The sequence below is a fragment of the Ptiloglossa arizonensis genome, chromosome 2 (genome assembly GCF_051014685.1).
Source record: "Ptiloglossa arizonensis isolate GNS036 chromosome 2, iyPtiAriz1_principal, whole genome shotgun sequence".
NCBI lineage: Eukaryota > Metazoa > Arthropoda > Insecta > Hymenoptera > Colletidae > Ptiloglossa > Ptiloglossa arizonensis.
Window position 1 is genome coordinate 870169 of NC_135049.1, and position 24443 is coordinate 894611.

Sequence of the window (24443 nt, forward strand, 5' to 3'; positions counted from 1 at the left end):
ATGACGTATAACGTATAACTTTTAACGTGTAACGTAAAACGTATAACGTATAACGTATAACGTATAACGTATAACGTATAACGTATAACGTATAACGTATAACGTATAACGTATAACGTATAACGTATAACGTATAACGTATAACGTATAACGTATAACGTATAACGTATAACGTATAACGTATAACGTATAACGTATAACGTATAACGTATAACGTATAACGTATAACGTATAACGTATAACGTATAACGTATAACGTATAACGTATAACGTATAACGTATAACGTATAACGTATAACGTATAACGTATAACGTATAACGTATAACGTATTACGTATAACGTATAACGTATAACGTATATCGTATAACGTATAATGTATAACGTATAACGTATAACGTATAACGTATTACGTATAACGTACAACGTATAACGTATAACGTATAACTTATAACGTATAACGTATAACGTATAACGTATAACGTATAACGTATAACGTATAACGTATAACGTATAACGTATAACGTATAACATATAACGTATAACGCATATCCTAGAACTTATGGCGTATAACGTATAATGTATAACGTATAACGTATAACGTATAACTTTTAACGTATAACGTATAACGTATAACGTATACCGTATAACGTATAACGTATAACGTATAACGTATAACGTATAACGTATAACGTATAGCGTATAACGTATATCGTATAACGTATAACGTATAACGTATAAAGGATAACGTGTAACGTATATCGTATATCGTATATCGTATAACGAATAATGTACAACAAGTAACGTGTAACGTATAGCGTATAACGTATAACGTATAAGGTATAATGTATAACGTATAACGTATACCGTATAACGTATAACGTATAACGTATGACGTATAACGTATAACTTTTAACGTGTAACGTAAAACGTATAACGTATAACGTATAACGTATAACGTATAACGTATAACGTATAACGTATAACGTATAACGTATAACGTATAACGTATAACGTATAACGTATAACGTATAACGTATAACGTATAACGTATAACGTATGACGTATAACGTATAACGTATAACGTATAACGTATAACGTATAACGTATAACGTATAACGTATAACGTATAACGTATAACGTATAACGTATAACGTATAACGTATAACGTATAACGTATAACGTATAACGTATAACGTATAACGTATAACGTATAACGTATAACGTATAACGTATAACGTATAACGTATTACGTATAACGTATAACGTATAACGTATAACGTATAACTTATAACGTATAACGTATAACGTATAACGTATAACGTATAACGTATAACGTATAACGTATAACTTATAACGTATAACGTATAACGTATAACGTATAACGTATATCGTATAACGTATGACGTATAACGTATAACGTATAACGTATATCGTATAACGTATAACGTATAACGCATAACGTATAATACATAACGTATAACGCATATCCTAGAACTTATGGCGTATAACGTATAATGTATAACGTATAACGTATAACTTTTAACGTATAACGTATAACGTATAACGTATAACGTATAACGTATAACGTATAACGTATAACGTATAACGTATAACGTATAACGTATAACGTATAACGTATAACGTATAACGTGTAACGTGTAACGTATAACGTGTAACGTATAACGTGTAACGTACAACGTGTAACGTATAACGTGTAACGCATAACGTATAACGTATAACGTATAACGTATAACGTATAACGTATAATGTATAACATATAACGTATAACGCATATCCTAGAACTTATGGCGTATAACGTATAATGTATAACGTATAACGTATAACGTATAACGTATAACGTATAACGTATAACGTATAACGTATAACGTATAACGTATAACGTATAACGTATAACGTATAACGTATAACGTATAAAGTATAACGTATAACGTATATCGTATGACGTATAACGTATAACGTATAGCGTATAACGTATAACGTATAACGTATAACGTGTAACGTATAACGTATAACGTATAACGTATAACGTATAACGTATAACGTATAAAGTATAACGTATAACGTATAACGTATAACGTATAACGTACAACGTAATACGTATAACGTATAACGTATAACGTATAACGTAATACGTATATCAAATAACGTATAACGTATAACGTATAACGTATAACGTATAACGTATTACGTATAACGTATAACGTATAACGTATAACGTATAACGTATAACGTATAGCGTATAACGTATAACGTATAACGTATAACGTATAACGTATAACGTATAACGTATAACGTATAACGTATAACGTATAACGTATAACGTATAACGTACAACGTATAACATATAACTTTTAATGTATATCGTATAACGTATAACGTATAACGTATAACGTATAACGTATAACGTATAACGTATAACGTATAACGTATAACGTATAACATATAACGTATAACGCATATCCTAGAACATATGGCGTATAACGTATAATGTATAACGTATAACGAATAACGTATAACGTATCACGTATAACGTATAACGTGTAACGTATAACGTATAACGTATAACGTATAACGTATAACGTATAACGTATAACGTATAACGTATAACGTATAACTTATAACGTATAACGTATAACGTATAACGTATAACGTATATCGTATAACGTATGACGTATAACGTATAACGTATAACGTATATCGTATAACGTATAACGTATAACGCATAACGTATAATACATAACGTATAACGCATATCCTAGAACTTATGGCGTATAACGTATAATGTATAACGTATAACGTATAACTTTTAACGTATAACGTATAACGTATAACGTATAACGTATAACGTATAACGTATAACGTATAACGTATAACGTATAACGTATAACGTATAACGTATAACGTATAACGTATAACGTATAACGTATAACGTATAACGTGTAACGTGTAACGTATAACGTGTAACGTATAACGTGTAACGTACAACGTGTAACGTATAACGTGTAACGCATAACGTATAACGTATAACGTATAACGTATAACGTATAACGTATAATGTATAACATATAACGTATAACGCATATCCTAGAACTTATGGCGTATAACGTATAATGTATAACGTATAACGTATAACGTATAACGTATAACGTATAACGTATAACGTATAACGTATAACGTATAACGTATAACGTATAACGTATAACGTATAACGTATAACGTATAAAGTATAACGTATAACGTATATCGTATGACGTATAACGTATAACGTATAGCGTATAACGTATAACGTATAACGTATAACGTGTAACGTATAACGTATAACGTATAACGTATAACGTATAACGTATAACGTATAAAGTATAACGTATAACGTATAACGTATAACGTATAACGTACAACGTAATACGTATAACGTATAACGTATAACGTATAACGTAATACGTATATCAAATAACGTATAACGTATAACGTATAACGTATAACGTATAACGTATTACGTATAACGTATAACGTATAACGTATAACGTATAACGTATAACGTATAGCGTATAACGTATAACGTATAACGTATAACGTATAACGTATAACGTATAACGTATAACGTATAACGTATAACGTACAACGTATAACATATAACTTTTAATGTATATCGTATAACGTATAACGTATAACGTATAACGTATAACGTATAACGTATAACGTATAACGTATAACGTATAACGTATAACATATAACGTATAACGCATATCCTAGAACATATGGCGTATAACGTATAATGTATAACGTATAACGTATAACGTATAACGTATAACGTATAACGTATAACGTAATACGTATATCAAATAACGTATAACGTATAACGTATAACGTATAACGTATAACGTATAACGTATAACGTATAACGTATTACGTATAACGTATAACGTATAACGTATAAAGGATAACGTGTAACGTATATCGTATATCGTATAACGTATAACGTATAACGTATAACGTATAACGTATAACGTATAACGTATAACGTATAACGTATAACGTATAACGTATTACGTATAACGTATAACGTATAACGTATAACGTATAACGTATAACGTATAACGTATAACGTATAACGTATAACGTATAACGTATTACGTATAACGTATAACGTATAACGTATAAAGGATAACGTGTAACGTATATCGTATATCGTATAACGTATAACGTATAACGTATAACGTATAACGTATAACGTATAACGTATAACGTATAACGTATAGCGTATAACGTATAACGTATAACGTATATCGTATAACGTATAACGTATAACGTATAACGTATAACGTATGACGTATAACGTATAACGCATAACGTATAACGGATAACGTATAACGTATAACGTACAACGTATAACGTATAACGTATAACGTATAACGTATAAAGGATAACGTGTAACGTATATCGTATATCGTATAACGTATAACGTATAACGTATAACGTATAACGTATAATGTATAACACATAACACATAACGTATAACGTATAACGTATAACGTATAACGTATAACGCATAACGTAATATGTAATACGTATATCAAATAACGTATAACGTATAACTTTTAACGTATAACGTATAACGTATAACGTATAACGTGAAACGTATAACGTATAACGTATAACCTATAACGTATAACGTATAACGTATAACGTATAACGTATAACGTATAACGTACAACGTATAACGTATAACGTATCACGTATAACGTATAACGTGTAACGTATAACGTATTACGTATAACGTATAACGTATAACGTATATCGTATAACGTATAACGTATAACGTATAACGTATAACGTATAACGTATTACGTATAACGTATAACGTATAACGTATAACGTATAACTTATAACGTATAACGTATAACGTATAACGTATAACGTATAACGTATAACGTATAACGTATAACGTATAACATATAACGTATAACGCATATCCTAGAACTTATGGCGTATAACGTATAACGGATAACGTATAACGTGTCACGTATAACGTATAACGTGTAACGTATAACGTATAACGTATAACGTATAACGTATAACGTATAACGTATAACGTATAACGTATAACGTATAACCTATAACGTATAACGTATAACGTATATCGTATAACGTATGACGTATGACGTATAACGTATAACGAATAACGTATAACGTATAACGTATAACGCATAACGTATAACGTAATACGTATATCAAATAACGTATAACGGATAACGTATAACGTATAACGTATAACGTATAACGTATAACGTATAACGTATAACGTATAACGTATAACGTATAACGTATAACGTATAACGTATAACGTATAACGCATAACGTATAACGTATAGCGTATAACGTATATCGTATAACGTATAACGTATAACGTATAAAGGATAACGTGTAACGTATATCGTATATCGTATATCGTATAACGAATAATGTACAACAAGTAACGTGTAACGTATAGCGTATAACGTATAACGTATAAGGTATAATGTATAACGTATAACGTATACCGTATAACGTATAACGTATAACGTATGACGTATAACGTATAACTTTTAACGTATAACGTAAAACGTATAACGTATAACGTATAACGTATAACGTATAACGTATAACGTATAACGTATAACGTATAACGTATTACGTATAACGTATAACGTATAACGTATATCGTATAACGTATAACGTATAACGTATAACGTATAACGTATAACGTATTACGTATAACGTATAACGTATAACGTATAACGTATAACTTATAACGTATAACGTATAACGTATAACGTATAACGTATAACGTATAACGTATAACGTATAACGTATAACGTATAACGTATAACGTATAACATATAACGTATAACGCATATCCTAGAACTTATGGCGTATAACGTATAACGGATAACGTATAACGTATCACGTATAACGTATAACGTGTAACGTATAACGTATAACGTATAACGTATAACGTATAACGTATAACGTATAACGTATAACGTATAACCTATAACGTATAACGTATAACGTATATCGTATAACGTATGACGTATGACGTATAACGTATAACGTATAACGTATAACGTATAACGTATAACGTATAACGCATAACGTATAACGTAATACGTATATCAAATAACGTATAACGTATAACGGATAACGTATAACGTATAACGTATAACGTATAACGTATAACGTATAACGTATAACGTATAACGCATAACGTATAACGTAATACGTATATCAAATAACGTATAACGTATAACGGATAACGTATAACGTATAACGTATAAAGGATAACGTGTAACGTATATCGTATATCGTATAACGTATAACGTACAACGTATAACGTATAACGTATAACGTATAACGTAGAACGTATAGCGTATAACGTATAACGTATAACGTATAACGTATAACGTATAACGTATGACGTATAACGTATAACGCATAACGTATAACGTATAACGTATAACGTATAACGTATAACGTATAACGTATAACGTATAACGTATAACGTATAACGTATATAGTATAAAGGATAACGTGTAACGTATATCGTATATCGTATAACGTATAACGTATAACGTATAACGTATATCGTATATCGTATAACGAATAATGTACAACAAGTAACGTGTAACGTATAGCGTATAACGTATAACGTATAAGGTATAATGTATAACGTATAACGTATACCGTATAACGTATAACGTATAACGTATAACGTATAGCGTATAACGTATATCGTATAACGTATAACGTATAACGTATAAAGGATAACGTGTAACGTATATCGTATATCGTATATCGTATAACGAATAACGTTTAACGTATAACTTATAACGTATAACGTATAACGTATAACGTATAACGTATAACGTATAACGTATAAGGTATAACGTATAACATATAACGTATAACGCACATCCTAGAACTTATGGCGTATAACGTATAATGTATAACGTATAACGTATAACGTATAACTTTTAACGTATAACGTATAGCGTATAACGTATAACGTATAACTTATAACGTATAACGTATAACCTATAACGTATAACGTATAACGGATAACGTATAACGTATCACGTATAACGTATAACGTGTAACGTATAACGAATAACGTATAACGTATAACGTATAACGTATAACGTATAACGTATAACGTATAACGTATAACGTATAACGCATATCCTAGAACTTATGGCGAATAACGAATAATGTATAACGTATAACGTATAACGTATAACTTTTAACGTATAACGTATAGCGTATAACGTATAACGTATAACGTATAACGTATAACGTATAACGTATAACGTATAACGTATAACGTATAACGTATAACGTATAACGTATAACGTATAACGTATAACGTATAACGTATAACGTATAACGTATAACGTATAACGTATAACGTATAACGTATAACGTATAACGTATAACGTATAACGTATAACGTATAACGTATAACGTATAACGTATAACGTATTACGTATAACGTATAACGTATAACGTATAACGTATAACGTATAACGTATAACGTATAACGTATAACGTATAGCGTATAATGTATAACATATAACGTATAACGCATATCCCAGAACTTATGGCGTATAACGTATAATGTATAACGTATAACGTATAACGTATAACGTATAACGTATAACGTATAACGTATAACGTATAACGTATAACGTATAACGTATAACGTATAACGTATAACGTATAACGTATAGCGTATAATGTATAACATATAACGTATAACGCATATCCCAGAACTTATGGCGTATAACGTATAATGTATAACGTATAACGTATAACGTATAACGTATAACGTATAACGTATAACGTATAACGTATAACGTATAACGTATAACGTATAACGTATAACGTATAACGTATAACGTATAAAGTATAACGTATAACGTATATCGTATGACGTATAACGTGTAACGTATAACGAATAACGTATAACGTATAACGTATAACGTATAACGTATAACGTATAACGTATAACGTATAACGTATAACGCATATCCTAGAACTTATGGCGTATAACGTATAATGTATAACGTATAACGTATAACGTATAACTTTTAACGTATAACGTATAGCGTATAACGTATAACGTATAACGTATAACGTATAACGTATAACGTATAACGTATAACTTATAACGTATAACGTATAACGTATAACGTATAACGTATAACGTATAACGTATAACGTATAACGTATAACGTATAACGTATAACATATAACGTATAACGCATATCCTAGAACTTATGGCGTATAACGTATAATGTATAACGTATAACGTATAACGTATAACTTTTAACGTATAACGTATAACGTATAACGTATAACGTATAACGTATAACGTATAACGTATAACGTATAACGTATAACGTATAACGTATAGCGTATAACGTATATCGTATAACGTATAACGTATAACGTATAAAGGATAACGTGTAACGTATATCGTATATCGTATATCGTATAACGAATAATGTACAACAAGTAACGTGTAACGTATAGCGTATAACGTATAACGTATAAGGTATAATGTATAACGTATAACGTATACCGTATAACGTATAACGTATAACGTATGACGTATAACGTATAACTTTTAACGTGTAACGTAAAACGTATAACGTATAACGTATAACGTATAACGTATAACGTATAACGTATAACGCATAACGTATAACGTATAACGTATAACGTTTAACGTATAACGTATAACGCATAACGTATAACGTATTACGTATAACGTATAACGTATAAAGGATAACGTGTAACGTATATCGTATATCGTATAACGTATAACGTATAACGTATAACGTATAACGTATAACGTATAACGTAGAACGTATAGCGTATAACGTATAACGTATAACGTATAACGTATAACGTATAACGTATAACGTTTAACGTATAACTTATAACGTATAACGTATAACGTATAACGTATAACGTATAACGTATAACGTATAACGTATAACGTATTACGTATAACGTATAACGTATAAAGGATAACGTGTAACGTATATCGTATATCGTATAACGTATAACGTATAACGTATAACGTATAACGTATAACGTATAACGTATAACGTATAACGTATAACGTATAACGTATAACGTATAACGTATTACGTATAACGTATAACGTATAACGTATAACGTATAACGTATAACGTATAACGTATAACGTATAACGTATAACGTATAACGTATTACGTATAACGTATAACGTATAACGTATAAAGGATAACGTGTAACGTATATCGTATATCGTATAACGTATAACGTATAACGTATAACGTATAACGTATAACGTATAACGTATAACGTATAGCGTATAACGTATAACGTATAACGTATATCGTATAACGTATAACGTATAACGTATAACGTATAACGTATGACGTATAACGTATAACGCATAACGTATAACGTATAACGTATAACGTATAACGTACAACGTATAACGTATAACGTATAACGTATAACGTATAAAGGATAACGTGTAACGTATATCGTATATCGTATAACGTATAACGTATAACGTATAACGTATAACGTATAATGTATAACACATAACACATAACGTATAACGTATAACGTATAACGTATAACGTATAACGCATAACGTAATATGTAATACGTATATCAAATAACGTATAACGTATAACTTTTAACGTATAACGTATAACGTATAACGTATAACGTGAAACGTATAACGTATAACGTATAACCTATAACGTATAACGTATAACGTATAACGTATAACGTATAACGTATAACGTACAACGTATAACGTATAACGTATCACGTATAACGTATAACGTGTAACGTATAACGTATTACGTATAACGTATAACGTATAACGTATATCGTATAACGTATAACGTATAACGTATAACGTATAACGTATAACGTATTACGTATAACGTATAACGTATAACGTATAACGTATAACTTATAACGTATAACGTATAACGTATAACGTATAACGTATAACGTATAACGTATAACGTATAACGTATAACATATAACGTATAACGCATATCCTAGAACTTATGGCGTATAACGTATAACGGATAACGTATAACGTATCACGTATAACGTATAACGTGTAACGTATAACGTATAACGTATAACGTATAACGTATAACGTATAACGTATAACGTATAACGTATAACGTATAACCTATAACGTATAACGTATAACGTATATCGTATAACGTATGACGTATGACGTATAACGTATAACGAATAACGTATAACGTATAACGTATAACGCATAACGTATAACGTAATACGTATATCAAATAACGTATAACGGATAACGTATAACGTATAACGTATAACGTATAACGTATAACGTATAACGTGTAACGTATAACGTATAACGTATAACGTATAACGTATAACGTATAACGCATAACGTATAACGTATAGCGTATAACGTATATCGTATAACGTATAACGTATAACGTATAAAGGATAACGTGTAACGTATATCGTATATCGTATATCGTATAACGAATAATGTACAACAAGTAACGTGTAACGTATAGCGTATAACGTATAACGTATAAGGTATAATGTATAACGTATAACGTATACCGTATAACGTATAACGTATAACGTATGACGTATAACGTATAACTTTTAACGTATAACGTAAAACGTATAACGTATAACGTATAACGTATAACGTATAACGTATAACGTATAACGTATAACGTATTACGTATAACGTATAACGTATAACGTATATCGTATAACGTATAACGTATAACGTATAACGTATAACGTATAACGTATTACGTATAACGTATAACGTATAACGTATAACGTATAACTTATAACGTATAACGTATAACGTATAACGTATAACGTATAACGTATAACGTATAACGTATAACGTATAACGTATAACGTATAACGTATAACATATAACGTATAACGCATATCCTAGAACTTATGGCGTATAACGTATAACGGATAACGTATAACGTATCACGTATAACGTATAACGTGTAACGTATAACGTATAACGTATAACGTATAACGTATAACGTATAACGTATAACGTATAACGTATAACCTATAACGTATAACGTATAACGTATATCGTATAACGTATGACGTATGACGTATAACGTATAACGTATAACGTATAACGTATAACGTATAACGTATAACGCATAACGTATAACGTAATACGTATATCAAATAACGTATAACGTATAACGGATAACGTATAACGTATAACGTATAACGTATAACGTATAACGTATAACGTATAACGTATAACGCATAACGTATAACGTAATACGTATATCAAATAACGTATAACGTATAACGGATAACGTATAACGTATAACGTATAAAGGATAACGTGTAACGTATATCGTATATCGTATAACGTATAACGTACAACGTATAACGTATAACGTATAACGTATAACGTAGAACGTATAGCGTATAACGTATAACGTATAACGTATAACGTATAACGTATAACGTATGACGTATAACGTATAACGCATAACGTATAACGTATAACGTATAACGTATAACGTATAACGTATAACGTATAACGTATAACGTATAACGTATAACGTATATCGTATAAAGGATAACGTGTAACGTATATCGTATATCGTATAACGTATAACGTATAACGTATAACGTATATCGTATATCGTATAACGAATAATGTACAACAAGTAACGTGTAACGTATAGCGTATAACGTATAACGTATAAGGTATAATGTATAACGTATAACGTATACCGTATAACGTATAACGTATAACGTATAACGTATAGCGTATAACGTATATCGTATAACGTATAACGTATAACGTATAAAGGATAACGTGTAACGTATATCGTATATCGTATATCGTATAACGAATAACGTTTAACGTATAACTTATAACGTATAACGTATAACGTATAACGTATAACGTATAACGTATAACGTATAAGGTATAACGTATAACATATAACGTATAACGCACATCCTAGAACTTATGGCGTATAACGTATAATGTATAACGTATAACGTATAACGTATAACTTTTAACGTATAACGTATAGCGTATAACGTATAACGTATAACTTATAACGTATAACGTATAACCTATAACGTATAACGTATAACGGATAACGTATAACGTATCACGTATAACGTATAACGTGTAACGTATAACGAATAACGTATAACGTATAACGTATAACGTATAACGTATAACGTATAACGTATAACGTATAACGTATAACGCATATCCTAGAACTTATGGCGAATAACGAATAATGTATAACGTATAACGTATAACGTATAACTTTTAACGTATAACGTATAGCGTATAACGTATAACGTATAACGTATAACGTATAACGTATAACGTATAACGTATAACGTATAACGTATAACGTATAACGTATAACGTATAACGTATAACGTATAACATATAACGTATAACGTATAACGTATAACGTATAACGTATAACGTATAACGTATAACGTATAACGTATAACGTATAACGTATAACGTATAACGTATAACGTATTACGTATAACGTATAACGTATAACGTATAACGTATAACGTATAACGTATAACGTATAACGTATAACGTATAGCGTATAATGTATAACATATAACGTATAACGCATATCCCAGAACTTATGGCGTATAACGTATAATGTATAACGTATAACGTATAACGTATAACGTATAACGTATAACGTATAACGTATAACGTATAACGTATAACGTATAACGTATAACGTATAACGTATAACGTATAACGTATAGCGTATAATGTATAACATATAACGTATAACGCATATCCCAGAACTTATGGCGTATAACGTATAATGTATAACGTATAACGTATAACGTATAACGTATAACGTATAACGTATAACGTATAACGTATAACGTATAACGTATAACGTATAACGTATAACGTATAACGTATAACGTATAACGTATAACGTATAACGTATAACGTATAACGTATAAAGTATAACGTATAACGTATATCGTATGACGTATAACGTGTAACGTATAACGAATAACGTATAACGTATAACGTATAACGTATAACGTATAACGTATAACGTATAACGTATAACGTATAACGCATATCCTAGAACTTATGGCGTATAACGTATAATGTATAACGTATAACGTATAACGTATAACTTTTAACGTATAACGTATAGCGTATAACGTATAACGTATAACGTATAACGTATAACGTATAACGTATAACGTATAACTTATAACGTATAACGTATAACGTATAACGTATAACGTATAACGTATAACGTATAACGTATAACGTATAACGTATAACGTATAACGTATAACATATAACGTATAACGCATATCCTAGAACTTATGGCGTATAACGTATAATGTATAACGTATAACGTATAACGTATAACTTTTAACGTATAACGTATAACGTATAACGTATAACGTATAACGTATAACGTATAGCGTATAACGTATTACGTATAACGTATAACGTATAACGTATAACGTATAACGTATGACGTATAACGTATAACGCATAACGTATAACGTATAACGTATAACGTATAACGTATAACGTATAACGTATAACGTATAACGTATAACGTATAAAGGATAACGTGTAACGTATATCGTATATCGTATAACGTATAACGTATAACGTATAACGTATAACGTATAACGGATAACGTATAACGTATCACGTATAACGTATTACGTATAACGTATAACGTATAACGTATAACGTATAACTTCTAACGTATAACGTATAACGTATAACGTATATCGTATAACGTATAACGTATAACGTATAACGTATAACATATAACGTATAACGCATATCCTAGAACTTATGGCGTATAACGTATAATGTATAACGTATAACGTATAACGTATAACTTTTAACGTATAACGTATAACGTATAACGTATAACGTATAACGTATAACGTATAACGTATAACGTATAACGTTTAACGTATAACGTATAACTTTTAACGTATAACGTAAAACGTATAACGTATAACGTTTAACGTATAACGTATAACGTATAACGTATAACGTATAACGTATAACGTATAACGTATAACGTATGACGTATGACGTATGACGTATAACGTATAACGTATAACGTATAACGTATAACGTATAACATATAAGGTATAACGCATATCCTAGAACTTATGGCGTATAACGTATAATCTATAACGTATAACGTATAACGTATAACTTTTAACGTATAACGTATAACGTGTAACGTATAACGTATAACGTATAACGTATAACGTATAACGTATAACGTATAACGTAATACGTATATCGAATAACGTATAACGTATAACGTATAACGTATAACGTATAACGTAATACGTATATCAAATAACGTATAACGTATAACGTATAACGTATAACGTATAACGTATAACGTATAACGTATAACGTATAACGTATAAAGGATAACGTGTAACGTATATCGTATATCGTATAACGTATAACATATAACGTATAAAGTATAACGTATAACGTATAACGTATAACGTATATCGTATAACGTATAACGTATAACGTATGACGTATAACGTATAACGTATGACGTGTAACGTATATCGTATATCGTATATCGTCTAACGAATAATGTACAACAAGGAACGTGTAACGTATAGCGTATAACGTATAACGTATAACGTATAACGTATAACGTATAACGTATAACGTATAACGTATAACGTATAACGTATGACGTATAACGTATAACGCATAACGTATGACGTATGACGTATAACGTATAACGTATAACGTATAACGTATAACGTATAACGTATAACATATAACGTATAACGCATATCCTAGAACTTATGGCGTATAACGTATAATGTATAACGTATAACGTATAACGTATAACGTATAACGTATATCGTATAACGTATGACGTATAACGTATAACGTATTACGTATAACGTATAACGTATAACGTATAACGTATAACGTATAACGTATAACGTATAACGTATAGCGTATAACGTATTACGTATAACGTATAACGTATAACGTATAACGTATAACGTATGACGTATAACGTATAACGCATAACGTATAACGTATAACGTATAACGTATAACGTATAACGTATAACGTATAACGTATAACGTATAACGTATAAAGGATAACGTGTAACGTATATCGTATATCGTATAACGTATAACGTATAACGTATAACGTATAACGTATAACGGATAACGTATAACGTATAACGTATAACGTATAACGTATAACGTATGACGTATAACGTATAACGCATAACGTATGACGTATGACGTATAACGTATAACGTATAACGTATAACGTATAACGTATAACGTATAACGTATAACATATAACGTATAACGCATATCCTAGAACTTATGGCGTATAACGTATAATGTATAACGTATAACGTATAACGTATAACGTATAACGTATATCGTATAACGTATGACGTATAACGTATAACGTATTACGTATAACGTATAACGTATAACGTATAACGTATAACGTATAACGTATAACGTATAACGTATAGCGTATAACGTATTACGTATAACGTATAACGTATAACGTATAACGTATAACGTATGACGTATAACGTATAACGCATAACGTATAACGTATAACGTATAACGTATAACGTATAACGTATAACGTATAACGTATAACGTATAACGTATAACGTATAAAGAATAACGTGTAACGTATATCGTATATCGTATAACGTATAACGTATAACGTATAACGTATAACGTATAACGGATAACGTATAACGTATCACGTATAACGTATTACGTATAACGTATAACGTATAACGTATAACGTATAACTTCTAACGTATAACGTATAACGTATAACGTATATCGTATAACGTATAACGTATAACGTATAACGTATAACATATAACGTATAACGCATATCCTAGAACTTATGGCGTATAACGTATAATGTATAACGTATAACGTATAACGTATAACTTTTAACGTATAACGTATAACGTATAACGTATAACGTATAACGTATAACGTATAACGTATAACGTATAACGTTTAACGTATAACGTATAACGTATAACGTATAACGTATAACGTATAACGTATAACGTATAACGTATAACGTATAACGTATAACGTATAACGTATAACGTATAACGTATAACGTATAACGTATAACGTATAACGTATATCGTATAACGTAAGACGTATGACGTATAACGTATAACGTATAACGTATAACGCATAACGTATAATACATAACGTATAACGCATGTCCTAGAACTTATGGCGTATAACGTATAATGTATAACGTATAACGTATAACGTATAACGTATAACGTATAACGTATAACGTATAACGTATAACGTATAACGTATAACGTATAACGTATAACGTATAACGTGTAACGTGTAACGTATAACGTGTAACGTATAACGTGTAACGTATAACGTATAACGTATAACGTATAACGTATAACGTATAACGTATAACGTATAACGTATAACGTATAACGTATAACGTATAACGTATAACGTATAACGTATAACGTATAACGTATAACGTATAACGCATAACGTATAATACATAACGTATAACGCATGTCCTAGAACTTATGGCGTATAACGTATAATGTATAACGTATAACGTATAACGTATAACGTATAACGTATAACGTATAACGTATAACGTATAACGTATAACGTATAACGTATAACGTATAACGTATAACGTATAACGTATAACGTATAACGTATAACGTATAACGTATAAAGTATAACGTATAACGTATAACGTATAACGTATAACGTACAACGTAATACGTATAACGTATAACGTATAACGTATAACGTAATACGTATATCAAATAACGTATAACGTATAACGTATAGCGTATAACGTATTACGTATAACGTATAACGTATAACGTATAACGTATAACGTATAATGTATAGCGTATAACGTATAACGTATAACGTATAACGTATAACTTATAACGTATAACGTATAACGTATAACGTATAACGTATAACGTATAACGTATAACGTATAACGTATAGCGTATAACGTATAACGTATAACGTATGACGTATGACGTATGACGTATAACGTATAACGTATAACGTATAACGTATAACGTATAACATATAAGGTATAACGCATATCCTAGAACTTATGGCGTATAACGTATAATCTATAACGTATAACGTATAACGTATAACTTTTAACGTATAACGTGTAACGTGTAACGTATAACGTATAACGTATAACGTATAACGTATAACGTATAACGTATAACGTAATACGTATATCGAATAACGTATAACGTATAACGTATAACGTATAACGTATAACGTAATACGTATATCAAATAACGTATAACGTATAACGTATAACGTATAACGTATAACGTATAACGTATAACGTATAACGTATAACGTATAAAGGATAACGTGTAACGTATATCGTATATCGTATAACGTATAACATATAACGTATAAAGTATAACGTATAACGTATAACGTATAACGTATATCGTATAACGTATAACGTATAACGTATAACGTATAACGTATAACGTATAACGTATGACGTGTAACGTATATCGTATATCGTATATCGTCTAACGAATAATGTACAACAAGGAACGTGTAACGTATAGCGTATAACGTATAACGTATAACGTATAACGTATAACGTATAACGTATAACGTATGACGTATAACGTATAACGTATGACGTATAACGTATAACGCATAACGTATGACGTATGACGTATAACGTATAACGTATAACGTATAACGTATAACGTATAACGTATAACATATAACGTATAACGCATATCCTAGAACTTATGGCGTATAACGTATAATGTATAACGTATAACGTATAACGTATAACGTATAACGTATATCGTATAACGTATGACGTATAACGTATAACGTATAACGTATAACGTATAACGTATAACGTATAACGTATAACGTATAACGTATAACGTATAACGTATAGCGTATAACGTATTACGTATAACGTATAACGTATAACGTATAACGTATAACGTATGACGTATAACGTATAACGCATAACGTATAACGTATAACGTATAACGTATAACGTATAACGTATAACGTATAACGTATAACGTATAACGTATAACGTATAAAGGATAACGTGTAACGTATATCGTATATCGTATAACGTATAACGTATAACGTATAACGTATAACGTATAACGGATAACGTATAACGTATCACGTATAACGTATAACGTGTAACGTATAACGAATAACGTATAACGTATAACGTATAACGTATAACGTATAACGTATAACGTATAACGTATAACGTATAACGTATAACGTATAACGTATAACGTATTTCGTATAACGTATGACGTATGACGTATAACGTATAACGTATAAGGTATAACGTATAACGTATAACGTATAACGTATAACGTATAACGTATAACGTATAACGTATAACGTATAACGTATAACGTATAACGTATAACGTATAACGTATAACGTATAACGTATAACGTATAACGTATAACGTATAACGTATAACGTATAACGTATAACGTATAACGTATAACGTATTACGTATAATGTATAACGTATAACGTATATCGTATAACGTATAACGTATAACGTATAACGTATATCGTATAATGTATAACGTATAACGTATAACGTATAACATATAACGTATAACGCATATCCTAGAACTTATGGCGTATAACGTATAATGTATAACGTATAACGTATAACGTACAACTTTTAACGTATAACGTATAACGTATAACGTATAACGTATAAAGTATAACGTATAACGTATAACGTATAACGTATAACGTATAACGTATAACGTATAACGTATAACGTATAACGTATAACGTATAACGTATAACGTATAAAGTATAACGTATAACGAATATCGTATGACGTATAACGTATAACGTATAGCGTATAACGTATAACGTATAACGTATATAACGTATAACGTATAACGTATAACGTATAACGTATAAAGTATAACGTATAACGTATAACGTATAACGTATGACGTATAACGTATAACGTATAGCGTATAACGTATAACGTATAACGTATATAACGTATAACGTATAACGTATAACGTATAACGAATAAAGTATAACGTATAACGTATAACGTATAACGTATAACGTATAACGTACAACGTAATACGTATAACGTATAACGTATAACGTATAACGTAATACGTATATCAAATAACGTATAACGTATAACGTATAGCGTATAACGTATTACGTATAACGTATAACGTATAACGTATAACGTATAACGTATAACGTATAGCGTATAACGTATAACGTATAACGTATAACGTATAACGTATAAAGGATAACGTGTAACGTATATCGTATATCGTATAACGTATAACATATAACGTATAACGTATAACGTATAACGTATAACGTATATCGTATAACGTATAACGTATAACGTATAACGTATAACGTATAACGTATAACGTATAACGTATAACGTATAACCTATAACGTATAACGTATAACGTATATCGTATAACGTATGACGTATGACGTTTAACGTATAACGTATAACGTATATCGTGTAACGTATAACGTATAACGTATAACGTATAACGTATAAAGGATAACGTGTAACGTATATCGTATATCGTATAACGTATAACATATAACGTATAACGTATAACGTATAACGTATAACGTATAACGTATATCGTATATCGTATATCGTCTAACGAATAATGTACAACAAGGAACGTGTAACGTATAGCGTATAACGTATAACGTATAACGTATAACGTATAACGTATAACGTATAACGTATAACGTATAACGTATAACGTATGACGTATAACGTATAACGCATAACGTATAACGTATAACGTATAACGTATAACGTATAACGTATAACGTATAACGTATAACGTATAACGTATAACGTATAAAGGATAACGTGTAACGTATATCGTATATCGTATAACGTATAACGTATAACGTATAACGTATAACGTATAACGTATAACGTAATACGTATAACGTATAACGTATAACGTATATCGTATAACGTATAACGTATAACGTATAACGTATAACGTATAACGTATGACGTATAACGTATAACGTATAACGTATGACGTATAACGTATAACGTATAACGTATAACGTATAACGTATAACGTATAAAGTATAACGTATAACGAATATCGTATGACGTATAACGTATAACGTATAGCGTATAACGTATAACGTATAACGTATATAACGTATAACGTATAACGTATAACGTATAACGTATAAAGTATAACGTATAACGTATAACGTATAACGTATAACGTATAACGTAATACGTATATCAAATAACGTATAACGTATAACGTATAGCGTATAACGTATTACGTATAACGTATAACGTATAACGTATAACGTATAACGTATAACGTATAGCGTATAACGTATAACGTATAACGTATAACGTATAACGTATAAAGGATAACGTGTAACGTATATCGTATATCGTATAACGTATAACATATAACGTATAACGTATAACGTATAACGTATAACGTATATCGTATAACGTATAACGTATAACGTATAACGTATAACGTATAACGTATAACGTATAACGTATAACGTATAACCTATAACGTATAACGTATAACGTATATCGTATAACGTATAGCGTATAACGTATAACGTATAACGTATAACGTATAACGTATAACGTATAACGTATAACGTATAACGTATAACGTATAACGTATAACGTATAGCGTATAACGTATAACGTATAACGTATGACGTATGACGTATGACGTATAACGTATAACGTATAACGTATAACGTATAACGTATAACATATAACGTATAACGCATATCCTAGAACTTATGGCGTATAACGTATAATCTATAACGTATAACGTATAACGTATAACTTTTAACGTATAACGTATAACGTATAAAGTATAAGGTATAACGTATAACGTATAACGTATAACGTACAACGTAATACGTATAACGTATAACGTATAACGTATAACGTAATACGTATATCAAATAACGTATAACGTATAACGTATAGCGTATAACGTATTACGTATAACGTATAACGTATAACGTATAACGTATAACGTATAACGTATAGCGTATAACGTATAACGTATAACGTATAACGTATAACGTATAACGTATAACGTATAACGTATAACGTATAACGTATAACGTATAACGTATAGCGTATAACGTATAACGTATAACGTATGACGTATGACGTATGACGTATAACGTATAACGTATAACGTATAACGTATAACGTATAACATATAACGTATAACGCATATCCTAGAACTTATGGCGTATAACGTATAATCTATAACGTATAACGTATAACGTATAACTTTTAACGTATAACGTATAACGTGTAACGTATAACGTATAACGTATAACGTATAACGTATAACGTATAACGTATAACGAATAACGTAATACGTATATCAAATAACGTATAACGTATAACGTATAACGTATAACGTATAACGTATAACGTAATACATATATCAAATAACGTATAACGTATAACGTATAACGTATAACGTATAACGTATAAAGGATAACGTATAAAGGATAACGTGTAACGTATATCGTATATCGTATAACGTATAACATATAACGTATAACGTATAACGTATAACGTATAACGTATATCGTATAACGTATAACGTATAACGTATAACGTATAACGTATAACGTATAACGTATGACGTGTAACGTATATCGTATATCGTATATCGTCTAACGAATAATGTACAACAAGGAACGTGTAACGTATAGCGTATAACGTATAACGTATAACGTATAACGTATAACGTATAACGTATAACGTATAACGTATAACGTATAACGTATAACGTATATCGTATAACGTATAACGTATAACGTATAACGTATAACGTATAACGTATAACGTATAACGTATAACGTATAACCTATAACGTATAACGTATAACGTATATCGTATAACGTATGACGTATGACGTTTAACGTATAACGTATAACGTATATCGTGTAACGTATAACGTATAACGTATAACGTATAACGTATAAAGGATAACGTGTAACGTATATCGTATATCGTATAACGTATAACATATAACGTATAACGTATAACGTATAACGTATAACGTATAACGTATATCGTATATCGTATATCGTCTAACGAATAATGTACAACAAGGAACGTGTAACGTATAGCGTATAACGTATAACGTATAACGTATAACGTATAACGTATAACGTATAACGTATAACGTATAACGTATAACGTATAACGTATAACGTATAACGTATAACGTATAACGTATAAAGTATAACGTATAACGAATATCGTATGACGTATAACGTATAACGTATAGCGTATAACGTATAACGTATAACGTATATAACGTATAACGTATAACGTATAACGTATAACGTATAAAGTATAACGTATAACGTATAACGTATAACGTATGACGTATAACGTATAACGTATAGCGTATAACGTATAACGTATAACGTATATAACGTATAACGTATAACGTATAACGTATAACGAATAAAGTATAACGTATAACGTATAACGTATAACGTATAACGTATAACGTACAACGTAATACGTATAACGTATAACGTATAACGTTTATCGTAATACGTTTATCAAATAACGTATAACGTATAACGTATAGCGTATAACGTATTACGTATAACGTATAACGTATAACGTATAACGTATAACGTATAACGTATAGCGTATAACGTATAACGTATAACGTATAACGTATAACGTATAAAGGATAACGTGTAACGTATATCGTATATCGTATAACGTATAACATATAACGTATAACGTATAACGTATAACGTATAACGTATATCGTATAACGTATAACGTATAACGTATAACGTATAACGTATAACGTATAACGTATAACGTATAACGTATAACCTATAACGTATAACGTATAACGTATATCGTATAACGTATGACGTATGACGTTTAACGTATAACGTATAACGCATATCGTGTAACGTATAACGTATAACGTATAACGTATAACGTATAAAGGATAACGTGTAACGTATATCGTATATCGTATAACGTATAACATATAACGTATAACGTATAACGTATAACGTATAACGTATAACGTATATCGTATATCGTATATCGTCTAACGAATAATGTACAACAAGGAACGTGTAACGTATAGCGTATAACGTATAACGTATAACGTATAACGTATAACGTATAACGTATAACGTATAACGTATAACGTATAACGTATGACGTATAACGTATAACGCATAACGTATAACGTATAACGTATAACGTATAACGTATAACGTATAACGTATAACGTATAACGTATAACGTATAACGTATAACGTATAAAGGATAACGTGTAACGTATATCGTATATCGTATAACGTATAACGTATAACGTATAACGTATAACGTATAACGTATAACGTAATACGTATAACGTATAACGTATAACGTATATCGTATAACGTATAACGTATAACGTATAACGTATAACGTATAACGTATGACGTATAACGTATAACGTATAACGTATGACGTATAACGTATAACGTATAACGTATAACGTATAACGTATAACGTATAAAGTATAACGTATAACGAATATCGTATGACGTATAACGTATAACGTATAGCGTATAACGTATAACGTATAACGTATATAACGTATAACGTATAACGTATAACGTATAACGTATAAAGTATAACGTATAACGTATAACGTATAACGTATAACGTATAACGTAATACGTATATCAAATAACGTATAACGTATAACGTATAGCGTATAACGTATTACGTATAACGTATAACGTATAACGTATAACGTATAACGTATAACGTATAGCGTATAACGTATAACGTATAACGTATAACGTATAACGTATAAAGGATAACGTGTAACGTATATCGTATATCGTATAACGTATAACATATAACGTATAACGTATAACGTATAACGTATAACGTATATCGTATAACGTATAACGTATAACGTATAACGTATAACGTATAACGTATAACGTATAACGTATAACGTATAACCTATAACGTATAACGTATAACGTATATCGTATAACGTATGACGTATGACGTTTAACGTATAACGTATAACGTATATCGTATAACGTATAACGTATAACGTATAACGTATAACGTATAAAGGATAACGTGTAACGTA